General features: G+C 44.8%; 1 protein-coding gene across 1 annotated transcript in view; it reads left to right on the top strand.

Annotated features, from left to right (window-relative positions):
- Window positions 1–4,636: 4,636 nt before the first annotated feature.
- erfl1 (Ets2 repressor factor like 1) overlaps window positions 4,637–20,669 on the top strand; it is a 39,846-nt gene continuing 23,813 nt past the window's right edge. Inside the window, exons 1-2 of the mRNA XM_049731689.2 lie at window positions 4,637–4,784; window positions 7,199–7,332. The gene's annotated coding sequence lies outside the window, so the exon portion shown is untranslated. The remainder of the gene's footprint in view (window positions 4,785–7,198; window positions 7,333–20,669) is intronic.

The following is a 20,669-nucleotide window of genomic DNA, read 5'->3' as shown; positions in this document are numbered from 1 at the left end:
ATATTTCACAGCTGAACTCAGCTAATTCCGAAAGCACCTCCCTCCCGCTGAACAGCACTCCCTATACGGCCTCAGCACGCTTAATTACCCACAATTAAAGACTAATGCTAACGAAAAAAATTGCTCTGTTATGAAACGACTTCAAAAGGAGTGAGGAGAATTAATCGTAGGGAGGGAAAAGTTGGGTGGTATGGCCACGGGTGCTAGGGAAGAGACCCCCTCAGCACCACTGACACCCCTCCCCTCCCTTTGAGTGGCCCCAATGGAAGCCAGTAAGCAAACAGTCTGCTGGCAACGCCTGAAGCTGTGGACTATAAAATGATATTTAATATTCAACAACTGGAATGCACATGGATGAGAGGATCCGTATTTAAAACCCATCATTTCCATTCTTTGCAGAGGATAAATAATATATCCCATTTGGATGCTGATGCTAACCAAAACAGCAGGCAAAGCAAAAGCCTCTCGGATGGGTTTTCACAAATATGAACCTCAGCGGTCACCACCTCCTTCCGCAGGTCGGGTGTCTGGTGGTCGCTAAGCCCGCTCCCGTGTCACCCGGCAATTAGGCTCAGCAAGCCAAGCATCCCAGTCCAATCTGGAGCGTGCCAAACGAAGCAAATAAACTCTCAATTGGATTATTTACGTCCCGTTTACGCCACTAAAAGCAGCGGGAGAAGGTGTTAGCATATAGCCAGCGGATGTCAGCAACAGCAATAAGTGCAGCGGCTACAGTGATAACAATTAGATTTGATTTCATTTGAGAATGCCTCCGCAGCTGCTCCCCACTCGCCCGCCCCTTAACCCCACCTCTCTCTCTCTGGCTCCTCTCCCCCTAGATTAAAGTGGGTGTGTTAATTCGGTGGTGTAGCGATCGAAGGGCTCTGGCAACAATGGGAAATGGGCTATTGATCAGAACAGCTCAGATTAAGACTAGGCACTGGAGCTCTTTCTTGCTTTCTTTCCCTTCGCCTTTCTCTCCATTTCCCACCTTTTTCCTCCTGTCTTCCTGTCTGTCCTGCTTGTGTCAACCCCCCTAAACCCACCATCGCCCCCCCACCACCACACCGACAAACCCTTTCCTCCCTCTCCCACAAAGAAGAAAGCATCCAGTCAGTCTATGAAGATTTTCTTGTCTGTCCTGAGTGTCCTTCCTTGCTGTCTCTCGTTCTCTCTCATGTTGGCCCACAGTGGAAAAGAAAGACCGATGTGCAACAGTCCGACACCAGATTCCAGGAACGTTTTAAACGTTGCAGCCCTTAATCCACCAGAGGGCGCCCATCTGAATGAATGTTATACGGTATGCCTACCAGGCCATACGCATACCAATAATCAAGGCCAGTCAAAGTCCACCTACCGGATAGCCCAGAGAGTGCTAATCCTATGGTGTTGGAGGTGTTAAGTAATAAAAACAGTTTTTTTCAAAAATCCTCCTCGATTTGCTTAGAAAACAATCATGGCTAACAACCATAAAAGTGACTTACTGAGTATCAGCCAAAAATCAACGTCAGCAATCTGAAGCCATTATCGTGTGGGTTGGGATGTTTTTGTGTTGTTAGTGGAGAAGATCCTACTTAGTAGGCAGACCTTTTTGCGTTGCCCTTGGTTGTTCTGAGTCCTGCTTTGCCCAACTGCTGGATGGTGTTCCACAAGGCTCAACTTTGAGGCCCCTACTTGTTTTTGTTGTATTTCTGCTCCCTGGGTTCCATATTAAGAAAGAAGAATTTCATGGACAGCACTTTGTAGAAAGCAGTGTTTGTTTTTAAAATGCTCCATGACTCACATTTGTGTGGTGTTTAGTATTGAATTCTTACAGCAACAGAATTTCATTGTAATTTGGAGCTGCTAATTTGATTAGTAGTTAAGTCACAAATGCACTTCCTGTATGGAAAATCATTTGACTTTAAATTCAAACCAATCAACTGAAAACCAATGCGTACTCTAGCCTCCAGAAAAGAGCAGTATGGGACTGGACCAGCCGACAAGACACAGCGCCGCCACTGACCTTTTAGCAACTCGCATTGCCTCGAGTGGACATGCATTCAGGTGAGATCTCAGAAAGCAATCCGTCACGGGGACCCTGGCGTGGCACCCCAATAAAAAGGTGCGCCCGTCAAAAGTGTGCCAAAATTAGCTGTCATGATCAGGCCCCGGGACACGGGACATTGGATTTGCATCGAATGGACATAAAAAGCCGCCAAATGTGAGCAGACAGCAAATCCATACGGTGAAAAGTGAGCCGGGGATCCTCGCCTCTACTTATATTAATTAACTCAGTCAATGGGGATGTGATAGGTCAGTTATTCATCCTCTTGCCGAGCCTGGCCACTCTGTCAAACAGTCCTCCCAGGTGTACACACGCTCAGCACAAACTGCAGTGCGGTGCTTTTAGCTTGTTGGCGTGTTTCACGACGTGTCCGCGCCCTTTGCCCTTTGCTGACGATAGAGATGACACACGCGTGCACCACGTAGCGGTGGCCACATCAATACCGGCTTGATCCTCAGGGGACTCTATGGGCAACTATGAAGATTTCCTACGCTGAATGCGTGACGTTCCCATTCACTGATCTGTGGCAACACGCGCGGTGGCTGGTTGTGAAACCCCCAAAAGTGATGGGAATAATTCAAAGCTATCCATCAAGTTCTCCTAAATTTCTTTCTTTCCAGTTGATCCCCATTATTCACGAGCCCAGCGTAGAAATACATCCTCCACACATTCATCAGCTCTCTTGTCTTCCAACTGCGCCACATTTTCCCCCAACGACCATTTGTTTTTTTCCCCTTAAGAACTTGAGTCCACGTTTGTCCACTGATCCGCTTGTCATATAGACTCCAGCCTTGCACAAAGTGACTTCCAAGGGTTTACCCAATTGATTATGAAGCGGCCGATCGGTGATCAATTAGACAATTAAAGTGCGTTAAGGGCAGGGTCGATGAAGGCACGTCTCCTGGATGCCTTGTCGTTGCCATCGCATTGGATGGATTAGAACAGAACTCAGCGCAGAGCTTTGTGTGAGAGCTAAAAGCCCGCAGCCGCTACAGGGCATGACCTCTTGTTAGCCACGTTTAAGGACCCCCCCCTTTCCCTACACACACACACACACACACACACACACACACACACACACACACACACACACACACATGTACACACTTCCGCTCATGCTTGTTTGACGTTGAAAAAAAACAACTGGCAGCTCTCCAAGAAGCAGTCCCACATCACCTATCCTTTTCATTTGTTCAGAAAAGTAATCTCAAGGTGACGTGATATTACAATTAAGACCCAGACCAAAATCCAACAAATCTGCGGGCTACACTAAACATTAACAAAGCATGAAAAACATTTTTGCAGGCAATAAAAAAAGAAAATCAACAACCTCAACAGTTTATTTGAAATGCCCTGAAAGAAGCTAAACCCAGACCTTAACCCAATAGAAAATCTGCAATGAAACATGGAGGAAAAAATATAATACAGTGATCACTCGCTACTTCGCGTTTCGTTTATTGCGGCTTCACTACATCGCGGATTTTTTTTCCAAATTAAAAAAAACATTTAAAAGTCAAAATAAAACTTCTAAATTGAGGAGACATGTGTCTAACCTTTAGGACAATGTAGTATTGCTCCAAATGTTTGTTTACATTCCTTTAGAAGTCCGTTTTCGCGCATTAGCACGATCGCGAATCAGCATCTTTCCGCTAACTCGTTAGCCTGCCCAGTACTTCTTATTGGTTATTTATTTATTGGTACTTTACGGATTTCACTTATCGCGGGTGGTTTTTGGAACTAATTATCCGCAATACAATCCCTCGTGTATTATATATATATATATATATATATATATATATATATATATATATATATATAAAAAATCAATAGTCAAAATTCAAATTCAATTCAATAAACAGACTACCATCAGTTCGACATGTCCTGTAAAATGCTAAAACTTTAAAACTTAAAATCTGTAAGGAGACATGGATTAAAGGCAGGAAAATATCAGTTCCTTTAAAGTGGCCTTTGAGAAGCCAAAACCCAGACCTAAACCCGATAGAAAATCTGTGCTAAAGGAAGAGAGAACTGGCTGCTCATTTGGGGGCCTTGAACGTACAACTTGAACGTCCCCCAGGGGCATTTCTGCCAGAAAACACTCAAGCCAACTCAACACACACACACACACACACGCACACACGCGCGCACACAGGCATGCACACACACACACACACGCGCACACACACATGCACACACACACACACACACACACTCGCTGGCCTGACAGACACAGGAGCGGAAACGGGTCGAATCCTACTTCAAATTATTTTTCCTCTCGGCTTGTCGACCGGGGAAAACAAACCGACCCCAGGCACTGCGGATGGGGATTTACTAATTAACTACTTACACACACGCGCACGTGTGCGAGAAAGAATTAAGAGAGAGAGAGAGAGAGAGAGAGAGAGAGAGAGAGAGAGAGAGAGAGAGAGGGAGAGACAGAGAGAGAGAGAGAGAGAGAGAGAGAGAGAGAGAGAGAGAGAGAGAGAGAGAGAGAGACGAACCCTCCCCCCCTCCTCGCATCCATCCATCCTCTCCCCCCTCCCCCTCCTCCTCCTTGGCTCCATCTCCTCGCCTGCCTCCCCTGCGCTGTCCGCGGTGGCTTCAGGTTGCTAGTCGAGTGTTACATCTTGGCGCGCGCGTTTGGATGGACTGACAGCTTTGCTCACTTTCCCTCCGAAAGATAAAAAAAAAAAAAAAAGAAAAAAAAAAAAGAAAACACAGCAGGCCAAAACTACAGGTAAGTTTGACCTTTGTCTTGCTCCGGCACCGAACCTCGTCCCCGTCATGTTTCGCTTCGCCTCAGTATTGTGCGCTGTAGGAAAAGTTGTTTGACTCAATGTGGAATGTCACGCGTGTTGGATGTGCTGCGTCATCGACGTGGGCTGTGTGTTGCATTTCGAGTCTTTTGGGTTTGTGCGAGGGAAAAGTTGGGTTCCGCAACGCTTTGATTTGGATCAGAGTCTGATCCGTTTTTACGGACTGAATTGACATTTAAAAACACACACACGTGATGTGTCGTTTACTGTGCACGTGCTGGCAGGCTATACATTTTGGGCATAAAGGTAATGGAGGATGCTTTAGTTTCGTTTCCGCCTTGGCCCGCATTAGCCTCTTTTACGTGTTGCCATTTGTTCGAGCCCTCACCTCCACGCAGCTTTGTATCCATCAGTCAATTAAGCATGCATGCGCACGCGCACAGGCACATTGCATACGCCTCACACTCGACCGTTCAAAACAAACATTGCGTGTCTTTTAATGTTAATTCTTTTCTTGAATTTTGGGGGTGTAAAACTTTTTTTGTAACCTATTTGCACTCTTCTTCTTTCCCCAGTTGTTCTCGCCCATAAACAATAAAGTTCACCTCGTGGGATTGAAAGCGAAAAAGAATATTTGAATTTTTTGCGGTTCTTTCTGTTTTGTTTTTGTTTTTTATTTCAGACGTCCACGCAGCTTTTGATACATATTCATGAAACGTGTGTGTGTTTGTGGGCGCGCGCCGCACCTCGGGTGCGTGCGATCCCGTCAATGATTTGTGGCGGCATATGTGTTTGCCGATCGATCCACGCATGTAACTATTGCAGATGAAGAGGCCAATCAATTGATACTCTCAATCCACGGCCCGTCTTTGCTTCTACTCCCTCTTTTTGATGTTTTTCTCTTGCGCGTACTCGCACGCATGTAGTCAATTCAATTTTAAACTATGCATAACGCAGCCTGGAGCTTCAGTTTTGGACACAACCGAATTTTTTCATTTTGTAAATAATAAGATTAAGGTGAATATCTGAGCGAATGGCAAGTTAAGCGCACCAAAAATCAGTGATCGTCACTAATGCATGTCATGTAAATATTTGTTTTGCTATTATTATCATCAATTCAGATTCTGTTATAAAATGTGTTTTTAAGCTCCGATCCAAATTGCGTCGTTAACATTTTCTAAATTGAGGATAGAATAGAATAAAAACAAACGGCCGAATAATCCAGCAATATTTTGGTTTGTTTTTAGCGTACGGATTTTTAAGTGCGAAATGGTTATTATTTATTAATTGTTGGAGTGCTGTTTTTTTTTTTGTTTTTTTTATTTTTTTTCTCGGGTTTGTTTGGTGATTTAAGGGAGCCGGAGCAGAATAACACGATTTCGCTAAAAGTAAGGCTTTTTGGTTTTATCCAAATTAATTTGAGTAATGACAATAAATTTTATTTGTTGTGATTTTATTTATTATTTTATTTATTACAAACGGAGTGTGAAAGCTATTTCCCTTGAGTCAGTCGTTGTTGTTCTGTTCACTCCTTAAGGCCTTCTGCTTCTTTTTTTTCTGCTTCTGCTGCTGCGCCACGGAAGCTGAGAAAGTTTGACAATGTCTTACTTTAATTAGTGTAATAATCAACTGCGCTTTCCCGCCGTTTGAAGGCGTTGAGTTGTCACGTGATGAACGCGCGGCTCATTAGCGCCTGGTCGATTTTTGTTGCAGGCTGAGCATATCCACATTTAGCTCCTCGCAAGGCCTTCAAATCACAACACGCCACTTTTTCTTTTTCTATGGCGCGAAAATTGTTGGGTGGAAAAAAAAAAATCAAAATATCCGCAAAAATACCGACCTGAAATGCAAACAAATATATTTATTTTATTTTGGCCTGGGAAATTATTATTATAATGGAGGAAATAGATTTCACAGTGTCCCCGACATAACATTGCTGTTGTTGGAACAACAAAAAAGTAGATAGAAGTCAAAATGACCTTATTTTACATCATGTTGAAATCAACTGAGTTTTGAACTCAATTAAGACAGGTTAACTTGTTGATGCATGTTACTGTATTCTGTTTATATTTTATGAACCACTTTGTGTGCGGGCTGTACACAGTAAATAATAAAACATAAACTTAAATTAAATCGTTCCTTACAAGTTACAGCCATGTAAATTCAAAGTTAAAATATAATTTTGTGATAACCACCCGAGTGATTTGAAAAAAATCTGTCAAACAATAACAGTAAATAAAAAACATCATTTGACAATAATTATTATTTTTACACCGTCAAATGTAAGTATATGCTTTTTCGTCCCAGTTTTTGATCTCTGAGAAATCGAACGCATTGTTGCGCATTCGTTTTAGTTTGACGTGCGTCTTCTTTTTTTTTTTTTTTTTTTATATAGAGGCGCCGAAGTTTTTCGAGCCTTTGCGGACCGAGTCGCAGCGGCAAGCGCCAACTCGCGCGGGGCCGACACACGGCGGTCGGGCTTCGGCCTCAGGTGCATCGCTGAGGCGGGGCGACGGCGAACTCCAGCAGGTAGGGCAAACTTTCACATTTTCACTCGCCATTGATGGCGGCAAAATATTGACACATTCAAAAATTTCAAAGTAAGACGTTTTTGAAAGGGGAATTAAACCCGCTGGCATGAGACCATTTGCGTACAAAATTGATCAAATGTCTCTTCCAACCCCTCAAACATAATCAGAATGTATAAGAAACAACATTTTGTGGAATCAATATCATAACATCAGACATAAAGACAATTGCAAAATTGCACATGTAGGGATCAACATGTTGAATGTTGTTCAATATATATGGCATATATATACTATATATAAAATATTGAATATACTTCCATCCATTTTCTGTAACGCTTTGTCCCTACGGGGGTCCTTTGTTTATTAAGGAATTTATTGAGGTGAAGTTTTGTCTCGAGAGGTGGGGGAAATTTTTCTATGAAGGTGAACCTAAAAATGGCACGCCTTCTTTTCCAGACTTTTTTGTCTGGTGGTTGGTGTAAGCTGAACGAGATGCTTCTGTTAAAAAATGAAAAAAAATTAGAGTGACTGACTCAACTGACAAAAAAGAGAAGAAAGTCCAGTACACACTCCAAACGGTTCTTGAGTACCAAAGTAAAAAGTAAAGTGGCAATTCTCTTGCACAAATGATATTTATGCCAGGTCTATTTTGAGCCCCCCCCTCCACAAAATGTTCAGTTGTATTCAGCTTCTTTCCCATTTTTACATTTAATTGTGCACGTCTTTTAAAACGTTTATCTGTAATACATTTTAATCATACAATTATGTTGAGCTTTTCTTCTATAGCCTGTTAATGTTTAAACAGTGTATAATGTTACAGTGGCTTACAATTAGATATAATAAAAGACATGTTGCACTGAAATATCGTAATAACAGATGAATGGAATGAAAAACAAATCAGTTTGTCTTCGTGAAGTCATCGTGACTTTACGTTTCAACACTACCGTGAAAGATTCTGCAGTAGTGTTGTTTTATTTGCAGAAGATAAAGAATATATGCCACCCAGTATTGTATTAGTCTACCTGAGTTGCTGCACCCTTTGTTTTCAATCGTTCATTGCATATTTTGCAGTCTGTTAGCATTAAGCGAAGTAGATTTAACGCAGAACCGATGCAATTAATTTTAAACACACAATTTTCTTATGTCTATTTTATGTTTAGATTTTGAGTAATCTTGAAGCCCCGTTTTTGAAAAAGTGATCGCTATCCGCTAAACTGCTGCTTGTTATGGAGCTCACATGCCGCCATACGAAGGCGCTCTCGTTAGTGTGCAAAACTGTTTCCTGCGTAGATTCATGGCTGAACGCAATGTCGCAAACGACTTCTCAAAGGTGCGTTGTTGCCGGCAGCCATTCACGCTGAAAATGGGAGCCCTGAAGGCACACACACACGCACACGCACACACACACGCACACACACACACGCACACACACACACACACACACACACACACACACACACACACACACACACACACACACACACACTCCCCAAAGTCTTTCCTGCGCGATATGAGCCCCTCGGCTCGTCTTCAAATGTGCATCTCACTCTTCATTATTCAGCGCTCATTACAAGTTGTGCTCAGGTGCTGCTTTCTTCACGACCTGTTCCACGTGGAGAAGATTGCTGAGGGAGGGGGCGATTTAACACCCCCCCCCCCCCACACACACACACGCAAACAGCCACCTTGTTGTCTGCACCTAAGTACAAACTTGTACCCAACGATAAGAGTGTCAGCTTTCTATTTTTCTCCACCGTCGGCGTCATTGGCGCTTGGCGGAGTGACTGCCGGGCGTGAAAGGTCACATAATCAATGGCGCGCAATTTGACAAATCCCCACCGCTGTCCTTATCGGCCTCGCGGGCATTTTGAAGCAGCGCGAGGAGCGGACGCCGATATATGCCTTAATCCCGGAGCCAAGCTGCTGAAGTTTACCATCAAACTAAACAGACAACAAAGAGAACGGCACATTGTATGTACAACAAACTCCCAGCTTAGCTTTTAGCCCACTGCTAGCTTAAGGCACAAAATGGGAAATGGACTTTAAGCACCTGATATTTGAGCACAAACTACAGCAACACTTCAAATGTACTCCGTCATACCTTCTTTATCCTCGGTGGGGAGCTGCGCTCTCCGTTGTCTATTTGTACTTCAAATCAAAATGGCTGACTTCCAGCCAATCTCACGTTGACACTTTCTTTGCCGAAAGCTTCCAGGGGGCGCTCTTGCTAGTACAGTCAACAGCTCTGAGCTGGATGGAAACAAAAGGTGTGAGAGCTGTAGAGGCGTCGTGCGGTGTGTTGAGGCCACCTGCAGCTGAGTGCAACCAACAGGAAAATTAGATTTTTTTTAAAATCCCAGTCTTTTGCCACAACAGACTGGACCCACTTTTTTAGCATGCATTACCAAGTAACAACAAAATTGTATGTATATGACGACAAGACGGCTCAGCGTTTGGTATGCTGTAAGAGTAGAATAACAGCATGTTTTTGCACTTGGTGAAGCAGCATGTGGCTCTTGGTCATTCTGAGAGGTTCGTAACTGAACACACTCTGAAAACTACTGAGTCAAAAAAAATATTTGGGTCAAAAATGGGCCAACCCACTACTTATGTCAATTTGATCCAACTTTCTGGATTGCTTTGTACAAAATAAAATAATAATTGAATTATTTTTTTGTTTTTGGACCCAGCAGTTTCAATATTGTATCTGTCAGCTCAAAGATTAATAGAAGTGTGGCAGGATATTTGTACACTTGGTGAAGCAGCATGTACTAGCTCTTTAGCCAGTGTCATTTGAAACATTCTGTTCCGTATAAGTCTCAGCGAGGAGGAGAGCGAGGGCAGCGAGATGAAGTCAACTTGTCGCCGATCAGTCATTAATCCGATTTAAGAGCAATTAAGGTGAGACTGATTCCTTCCTTGGCTAAGAAAGAAATTGATGACGAGGGCGGGAACAAGGAGAGAAGGAGGACAAAGACGAGTGGGCAAAAGACTTCACGTTTGATCGAGACAAAATCCCTGTAGAGACCAGTCTAGTTGATGTCCAAAAGGAGTCCGATAAGGTTTGGTGACGTCTCAATATTGTCCTTAGGTGTCAGAATGTGAATGCTTGTCTATATGTAACTTGTCTACCACTAGATGGCGCCACATGTGCTCTTTGCCGCCATCTAGTGTAAGACAATCATATTACACCCAAACAAACAAACGAACAAACAAGTTAGACAAAAATAGTCCTAAACTGTATTTATAAAAAAAATCAACCATGCCGTAAACATGGATTTGTTTGATAGTCGGTGAAAAAAAGAAGCTTCAAAGGGAGGGCAAAAAAGTGAAGGACAAAGTGTTGCTTGAAAGGAAAACAATCCTCCGACTGCAATCCGTGTTCCCGATGTGTATCGCCCATGCCGTCGACACGGGGGTCCCTCCGTCGCCACCGCCGTGTCCATGGGGAGATGGGGCGCGGTGATAGCCGAGCGTGGCGTGTGACACGGGCGCAACGGTACATAAATCAAAGGCGCACGTAGGCGCGCTCCCCGCGTTTATCTGGCAGCCGTGATAGCAGCCGACTCTGCATAGACGTGCATGGCCATGCCTTGTTAAGTGCGAGAGTAATGTGGTGTCGTCAACATTGTTGAGGCCTTGCTTTGTTTCGAGCCACTCCATTGTTGAACCAAAAGTGAGTCGATACTCAGGCAAACCACTGATTGTGAGCTCAGTCGTGATATTTCTCAGGTATTGTTTTCTACAGTTTCTAACTCCACTTTGTTTTGGGTCCAATCCCACTGTTGACCATTCAAAGTACTTGGAGCAAGCATATGATGGACAAAATCTCTGCACACTTTGGACATTTCATTTCCTCTTGGCTTGTCTCAGATCCTCACAGAGGATAAAGAATACATGAATGAGGACTGCTGAATGTTTCAATGCGTTGCTGTGCTGTTTGTGTTCAAATCTCACTTGCTTCAAGGTTATTTATGCATTTCGTCATTTGTTAGCATTGGCACAAAGCTAGTGGACAAAACGCTAAACGTATTTGCGTATGTATTTACTATATGTGTGATCCGGCAGTATTGAGAGCTACACTGCGAGTGAATTCCATCTTTTTTTTGTTAATGTCACAAAGCATTGAGACAACAGAACTGCAGTGACTTTCTCGCCAAATGTCGTTCATCAGCTCAAACTTTTGAGCAGTGCTCAGCGTCTCATCTCAACCGGCTTTATTTTTATGTCCGGTTGAGTGGTTGCGGTGTCCGATTAAGAGGCCATTTAGCTGCTGTTGACAGGAGGCGGCGACTATCGACGGGCCCCCACCGCGTTCGGCCGGCGACCGCTCTCGGGGCCCCGGCGTCCAAAGTGTTTTTGGCGTTTAATACACTGCAGTGGCGACTCCTTGCCTCGCATGCCACTGCCACGGGGATCAATATGCACTGGGTTAGTGAGAAATGGACCATCTGATGCACACTCAGAGGAGGGGGGGGGGGGACGAGGTGGGGGGCATGATGAGCTAGTGACAGAAGCAGTGGGGAGCGATAAGGAAAGATTTCAAGAGAAGACAAAAAGAGGGGTGTAAGCGACCAAGAGCGTGATTAAAAGATGGCGTGGTGGAGAGAGACATTGAGCGGAAGAGGAAGAAGCAAAAAGAAGTGCATGGACGAAGGAGAGGAAGGAGGGAGAGGAAGGTGGGGGTCACACAGAGATGAGGAGGAACAGAGGGGAGGGAGGTAAAATTTCCATCAGGTTTTCAATTGGGGCCGATCAATAGTGTATTAGAGCTCACCTTGACCCTGTCCCCCCCCCTCCCCTTCATTCCACCCGGCCCAGGCTAGTCTGCCTCACAGCGGGAGGGAGGGGGGGCAATCCAGACTCCCTTTCAAAGTGGCAGAAAATGGCACAATGGGAGCAAGAAAGAGGAGAAGTCAGTCGGAAAACGAGTTGTGAGAGCCCAACGCCGCATCATGTTGTCGTCTCCAGTACGCACGTCAGCTACTTTCCTCTCTCATGACGACCTGTTGGAAAAGTGTGTGTGTGTGTATGTGTGTGTGTGTGTGGGGGGGGGAGGAACAAGGCTAGTGAGTGACTAAAGTTGTCTCCTTTCTGGACATCGTCAGCACGATGGTCGGATCCATTAATTGGCCGATATTAGTGCGTTTTGTGTTTTCAAACACAACATACGACACTGGTAACATTCAAACTAGAGTTTGAGTCGGGACAAGATAAACGGGGCGGTCCACACCGCAATCCAAATGTCTATTGCTCGCTAACAAACATGTATGACTGGAGGCAGCGCAAATTGCTGCAAATGGTTGCATTTTTTTAGCAAGTCGACCTTGGCGCTCTCGTTACGACTCCCTGGATTGACTTGTCTGTCTTACTTGCATTTTATTTGATTCGCAACTTTGTTGCGGTCGTCTTTATGGCTCCTTTAAAGCTGCTTTTTGTGGCTTCCATCTTTACGAGGCGCGTCGGTGTCGCTCTCCCGAGGGCACTTGCGTCTGTCCGAGCCTTTTCTATTGCGCTTGTCTTCATTGGTGAAGTGGAGCCCATCACTGCACGCGGACTTTAGGGCAAGACACCTCTGACTGGTTGCCGATATATCGCAGTGTAGCGAGACAAACAACCATTCACACTTAAGGCTGGAAGAAATGTTTTTTCTTTACGGAGCAATTTTGTGAATCAATTGACTTCATTAGAGGAGCATCTTATGTTGCAGACCAACTTTTTGCAGTGTTATTTTCTTAAATTTATAGCAAACCATTTCTCAATTTAGAGCGTGAGATTCAAACGCAGAATTGCAGAACCGAGAGGCGGATACACTCATCACGATGTCACCGTGCTACATGCTGGATTTGCGATGTTGCAAAAGCAAAGGTATTGAGAGGCAGCCGTCACGTTTTAGGAAGAAAGTGCTTTCTTACAAATCCCTTTGTTAAAAAGCGTAACGGCTGCAAAGCATCTCCAATCCTAAGTACCGCCAAGAGTTCCAAAATCGCGGATCGGGAGAGCTTAAGTGCGTGGTGAGTCGACATTGTCAAAAAAAAAAAAAAGAAAAAGCTGCGATGCATCATGCTGTCACTTTCTATTGATTGCTTCTACCAAATGTTCTGCTGCTGCTGCTGCTGCTGCTGCTGCTGCTGCTGCTGCTGCTGCTGCTGCTGCTGCTGCTGCTGCTGCTGCTGCTGCTGCTGCTGCTGCTGCTGCTGCTGCTGCTGCTGCTGCTGCTGCTGCTGCTGCTGCTGCTGCTGCTGCTGCTGCTGCTGCTGCTGCTGCTGCTGCTGCTGCTGCTTCTCTTTTTTGTTGCGGGACTTCATTTGAACTCACACGCAGACAGAAGGCCGGTAGGACACCCTTCATCATGGGAGGACAGCATGACTTGAAGGCTTGAGGGGACACAAACGGAGAAGGGAGGGGGGGGGCTTGAATAAAAAATTGATCCACGAATTTAGCATTTAGACACAGTTTACGAAGCCATATAGGGGCCACGAGGGGGTCGTGGGTAGGGTGGGGGGGGGGGGACACTTTACAATAGGTCGAGCAGGAAAAAAAAAAAAAACAGAATTCCCGCCTTCTCCATCTATCTTTTTAGGCTGTGATTTAGCTGTTTAGACACTGGCTTGTTTGTAGACCGTCCTCATCTCCTTCCTCACATTTCCTAATGCTGTTCCTATTGTCACCCTGCATCCACACTCTAGTGCACAAATGCATGCCCCCCCCCCCCCACGCACACACACAAAGTAACACACAAACTCCGTCCCACTCTCGCTGAGGGGGAGAAAAGGCAAGAAAAAAAGAAATCGATCGGCGGGGATAGCGGTGCGCGTCGGAGGATCGTATCTTGTCAAAATAATATATTACCCTCATCCCCGGCTGATCGATGCGGTGGATTAGGGACGAAGGGCTCCCTCGCTCTTCTCTCCACCCCCCCCCCCTCCTCTCGGTCCATCCCCCTCTTTTCTTTGCTTGCTGCAGTTTAATATTTACCTCCGTGAAAGAGCGGCGGCGACGGCTCTCAGGCCTAATTGATTCCGACACATGGGGCTCTGTGCTCAGGCTGCGGATGAGAGGGAGGCAAAGAAGGAGCTAGGGAAAGAAGGCGACGCTGCCAAACATCACGCGAGCGCTACAGGGAATGAGTGCAAAAGTGGAGGAAGAGGCAATGGCTTGGTTTCGGTGGCCAAAGATATACAAATAAAGCAAAATTGGGCTCTTTGGGCACTCCCGCCCCTTCCTCTTTCTGATGAAAGCCAGAAAATGTCCAATTTTGGGATGTGTCTCAAAAATGATATTCGGCAAAAATCCACTACTTTAAGGCGATTTTGGGGGATTTGATCAAGGCAGAGGCAGACAAATACCGAAACGCGTGCTTGATGTTAACACATTGTCTATTATATAAGTGTACATCATCCGAGTAAATTCTCATGAGAACGTGTGACGTCACAGCATGAATCAGTACAAAGGAGGAAAGCGGGCGGAAATGGGGCTGTACTCGGTATAGGAGTGACGAAGTGGAGGGGCTTCGGGGAGGGGTGGTGGGGCTGCGAGAGCAAATGAGAGGGGATTAAGAGAGCGACAAGAAGATGGATGGAAACGAGCGAGGCGAACATGACAGGTGCGATGTAGAGCGCCAATAAAAGGCGGGAGACGGCCAGGGAAGAAATAAGGGCATGATGGAAAAAGGAGTGCGGCGGCGAGGTGACAGAATGATATCAGGCGCACGGAAAAGACGAGGTGGTGTGGGTGGGTCGGGCGGTGGGGGGCTCCATATTTTCTCTTGAAGGAACTGGCCTGTCAGGGTGTTCCGCCTGCACAGAGCGCCGCTATAAAACACAGAGAGCAGGCAGGTGCGTGTGGCCTACTGACTTATGTGTATACCTTGCCTTTGTCAATATTTCTTTCTGTCTGCATGCTGCCTTTTCCCCAACGTTTGGCCCTACTTTCTGTGCTTCCCCACTTGCGTGATGTAAGCTGTGAATCTCCATCATGAGACCTCGCATGCATCCGCTGACATCCCCAACAGGAATATTCAATACCGCCACAGGGTTTTGCATTCAGCGCACCTTTTGAACCTCTTTGCTGGGCTGATTTCATCATGCCAACCCGGTGAGGATTGAGCCTCCTCTTCCTCATTTGGGGGGGCACCGACGGAGACGTGATGTGGATCCGGTAGAATCCCCGGTCTACAACACTCAACAACCCATCGCTTGTCTTCATGTAAATTCAGAAAGGGGGCAAGCGGGAACTTGAGTGGAGTGCTGCTGGCACTGCAGTGTGGTTGAAAGGCTGACTTTCATGTCGTGTCGTGGACTTAGTACTGCACAGGGCAGCTGGAAAGCGCATCAGTCAAGACTGGAGGCCTTTTGCATTTTAGAGTTTTGCCAAAACTCAACTGTCAAGTTGTCTTGGATCCCAAGGGCAGCAAACACAATGACAACAGCAGGGTCCCCAAAATTGAACCCTGTGGAACACTATATGGCAGTGCAGTGGGGTTGAGTGTGGCAACGGAGGAAAAACTTGTGATGACGTAGTGCGAGTACTATCCAGTTACTCAAGCTTTAAGATGGCCACCGGTCCAGGGTGTACCCCGACTCTTTACTGAGATGATATAAGGATCCCCTGTGAGCGACGACATCTTCAGTCGCCGCTGAAACGTGGAAAGTGACAGTGGCACAAAACACAACTTATTTACCTCAGCGTTCCCAAAACCATCTCCATGACTTCCGTCGTCTCCTTGTTGCACCTGCACTGCTTCTCCTACTGTCTCTGCGGCGGCGTGGAAAGCGCTAACACGAGTGTCACATGTCGTTATTGCTCTAATTCAGACATCCGTCATCGTGCACTCAGCTGGAGATTCCATTTTCCAAGCTGCGTGTGCGTGGGATTGTATTTTGGGCTCTTTTGTGTGTCATACAATCTGAGCTTGTTGTTTCAATGGAAAAAATCCACAATGGGAAATCATAGAGGACTAAAAGCGACAGGTAGCAAATACACATTGCGAACAAATCGAGCTCAGAGAGAGCATTTGAAAAACAGTCGACTGTAAGAACCTGTTTTCTGCTTTTGGCCTCACAATGTCGTTCTACAAATGCAATTTTAATCAGAATAGCTCGTTTGAACTGGTCACACTTGTTATCCTGCAGTTCCCCTTTAAGGTTTCATCGCCAATTTGTATGTGAGCTCTCACCTCTCTGCTCCCAGCGCGTCCTCTCGGATTTCATCGAGCTCTTAACCCCGCCGGGCCTCAAATCCGCTTAGCACTGTAAGTGTTTTAAAAAGTGCTCCCGCTACCAGCAGCACGCTTGGCGCTGTGCTGCGTGGCCACCTGTGCGCGACCACACGGGCGCCACCGCCTCCACCGCTTTAACTGAATTTGCTGTTTTTATTACGCTTGCGCCTGTCTTGGCTTCACATAACATCTGTTTGATCACAACAAAAGGGGTTCGCACGTGTCGGCTGGAAAATGTTGCATCTCTGTCCCATTTTTCTGTCGTTTCCCATTTACACAGGCATTGTTCCGGGGCTTCAAAGCACACATTTTGTTTAATTAAAGCTCCTCAACTCATTACAACGTGATTCCTTGGCATTGACATAACAGTCAGTTGTGGCATAGTGCTGCTTTTTGTCTCAATGAAGCTCCTCAACTCACTTCAGCATCGTTCCTTGGTAGCAAGATGCCTCTCAATGCCACCAAAGCACTACTTTGGTTCAAATAAAGTTCCTCAAATCACTTTAACCTAAATACTACACGATTGCGCCCAAGTAATGCTGTGCGTGTGCACGTGCGCTCACTGTGTGCTTGTGTGCTCCTTGCATGTATGAGGAACATGACTTTCTTGACCCATTTGCAAGAATATTACAGAAAGTACTGTATCGTACTGTATTGTATACAGGAAAGGCCATTTAAAAGGATTTTTAAAATGTTTGCACTCCACACTGTATTATTACTGTGAAAGTTTTTCTTGTTGAGATTGTGAAAGTGTACCTAATGAACTATCCACAGGGAATAGGATGCGTTCACCGACAGTTGAAATTTTACAATTGGAAAAGAAAGATAAGTAGCAGGACTCAGTTTGCCTTTTTTTTCTCCTGAATTAACAAGTAACATGAGAGCTGCATGGCGACGTGCACCGAAGAAGAAAAAAGATGAGAAGTGGTGAGCCCGCAGGAAGAAGCACTAGAAAATGATGATGATGAATGGATGGAGAGCATGAAAGCGTGCGCATGCACCTTGCCTTTGGGTGCTCGCTCCCGCTCCGAGGATGATGAAACGTTAATTAAAGTAAACGAGCTCGCCTGAACAAACCCCACTACCATGTCGCACGGACTGCAAGGGGGGGGGAAAAAGACTATCGAGGATGGAAAAGCTGCATCGGTCGATCGAAAACAAATTTTTAAATGAACATTTCAAGACGTGTAACTTTTCTTTTACGAAGGGAGCTGTAGGAGTTCACAATGTCCCTGAATCCAACACCGGTCGGAGGTAAATCGCACATATTAGTATACACAATGGCCTTTTATAATTATTCTGTGAGAAAACAAGGCGCTGCTGGTGGTGATAGGTGACGAGGGTATTTGTAAAAAAAAAAAAAAAAAAAAAGTCAATTAAGACGAAGTTAACATTTTTGTCTGTTAAAACATATTTTCAATCCTTTTTAGTAACGCATCTCAGTGCTCCAATTAGGTTTTTTTTACCCCTCTTATATACCCGATTTATTGAATTAAGTTTTACTCTGCATTAAATATGAAATTCTGCCGTGTTGGGCCTAAGTATGTGACCAGTTTTATTTAAATTGCCCCTTTCTTTTCTTTTCTTTTCTTTTCTTTTCTTTTCTTTTCTTCCTCACTCGATCACTTTTGTTTGGTGAAAAAAATTCAATTAATCCGCCATCTAATTCGTTTATATATTTATTTTGCGCCATGCATCTCACACTCTACTTCTCTTCTTTTTTTTCTCCATCTCTCCGCAACGATTATCCCGCTGTCTAATTAGAAATCGATGGCGCTGGGCCGGCGGGTGTTTGCAGTGTGTTTGTGGACGTTCGCAGCAATTCCCAGGACAGCACTGAGAGAAAGGCAGGCAGAAAAAAATGGGAAGGAAAGCGAGGAGAGGAAGAGGAAACACACACACACACACACACACGCACACACGCACACGCACACACACGCGTACACACACACACACGCACGCACACACACGCACACACACATGCGATGACTTTCCAGCTCGCAGCTACAATGTTCACACTTAAAAGCAAGCACTCTAAAGTTAAAAAAATAAAAAATAAAGGAAGGAAAAAATGAAAGGAAAAATTTTCTTTTTTTTTACGAAGTACGTTTTGGGGAATTATGTGCACGTTCTTTTAGGAAAACAAATTGTCGCAAGCGTGTTATGTTTAAAACAGGCCCCGCGTCAGCCAAATGCGATGCCAATAGTTTTCATAATGGTGATGTCATATTTTTATTTGTTTCCTAAAACGTTGTTCAATTGTTGTGGACGTGCTTTAAAGTATGATCAGTCTTTATTTATTTTATTTGAACATTTACAGAATGATTTCCATGATTTATTTTTTTTTGGTGTGTGTGTGTGCGTGTGCGTGTGCGTGTGTGTGTGTGCGTGTGTGTGTGTGTGTGTGTGTGTGTGTGCGTGTGCGTGTGTGTGTGTGTGTGTGTGTGTGTGTGTGTGTGTGTGTGTGTGTGTGTGTGTGTGTGTGTGTGTGTGTGTGTGTGCGTGTGTGCGTGTGTGTGCGCACGTGCGTGTGTGTGTGTGTTGGGATCTGATTGTGACGTGTTTGTATAAAATATTGTTAACTATAGTCTTAAACATGTCTTCAAGGCACGATATTCTACATATCTTCTATTTTGATTCGATGTTTCATCATCAATTCTATATTTATATTTATGTAATTCCACCGTGCTAAATTTTGTATTGGCCTTATTGCTGGTTGTGACGTCATGTTTTTATCCATACTAATGTTAAATAATTTCAGACATGCATTTTCTCTGTTAAATGTATTTTCATAGTGTTGTACATATTGCTAATCGTGACCTCCCCTGGTCATTTTATTACTGTGCAATATTTGTAAAATAATGTTTAAAAACTATACAATTCAATTTGAGCATGACAATCTGTATTCATTTTGTAAGCATGTCCATTCATGAAATAGGTTTGTTTTCCAAGATATTGAGGTGACTATATTTTTGAGCATGTTCATTGGACAAGTCACCTTCGGTCACGACATCCACATTTGGACATGGTACTTGTCGTAGCGGCTTGCGCAGTTATGCTCAACAAGAGGGCTCTGATTGGCTGATATATATATATTTATTTTCTGCCGTACTATCGGAATTTGCTTATCCCAATAATGACGTAATTGATCAGATCTGCAAAACCAGACATTACAACTGCAGTGTTTCCCACTGTGGGCTTCCGCCAATAAATTTGAAACCCTGTCAACGTGTGACGGTTGCATTGTAATTGAAAATCATGTTTGGTTTGTTTCATATCAAAGATATATATTTTTAAGACATTTTTGCTCCATCCTGTGATCGGATTGGTAATCTTTTTTCACCCTCGCTGATCGGCCTCCAAAAAAGTCTAATTTGGTTTTAATCTAAATCACGCCTTGGATATAAATACCAGAACTTCTGGTCATTCTAACTATATCTTACCAGTGAAAAAAATGAGACTTCTAAGGGATTGCGAATTCTCCAGTAGGCACATGCTTTAATAATGATAAGTCCAAAACTGAAAGTCATGTACTTGTCTCTGCTTCTCCCCGTCTGTGGTGGCGTTATTAGCAAATGCTATTTCACCCCGCCCCCTTGCCCCCTAGCCCCCAGCTTGCTGCTTTTTCGGTCATGGTTGCTTCACATTTCGTCAACCCCTTGTGATGCGTCGCTTGAGCCAAAACTATCAATCTGAGCTCCGCAGGGTGCGCGCATCTGTGTGCGCGTGCGCAAGTGTTTTCTTGTCGCCCTGTCTGAGTGTGGCACCACCCTTGATGTCCCACCTTCATGGTGAGGACGTGTCACCCAAAAAGATGAGCTCCTTTCACTCCTGCACATGTGTGTGTGTGCACATCCTTGCATTTTCTGTCAGTCTGTCTCTCCCCCCTCATTAAAGGTCCCTCTCGCCCTGCTCCCTCCTCTTTTTCTTCTTCTTCCTCCTCCTCCTCGGCGCTCGGCGCTCCCCTTGCCCGTGGCTATATGATCGCGAAAAATGTGTTTACAAAACTCGCTCTCTTGCAGATCAAACTGCAGATGAATCAAAGACTTTGCCGAGACAGGCAGAGAAGAAGAAGAAGCGGCCAGAGGAGGCCTTAGCATTTTTTAAAATTCAGT

The sequence above is a fragment of the Syngnathus scovelli genome, chromosome 9, assembly GCF_024217435.2.
Source record: "Syngnathus scovelli strain Florida chromosome 9, RoL_Ssco_1.2, whole genome shotgun sequence".
NCBI lineage: Eukaryota > Metazoa > Chordata > Actinopteri > Syngnathiformes > Syngnathidae > Syngnathus > Syngnathus scovelli.
Note: the sequence above shows the minus strand (reverse complement) of the source record. Positions and strands in the feature narration are given on the sequence as shown.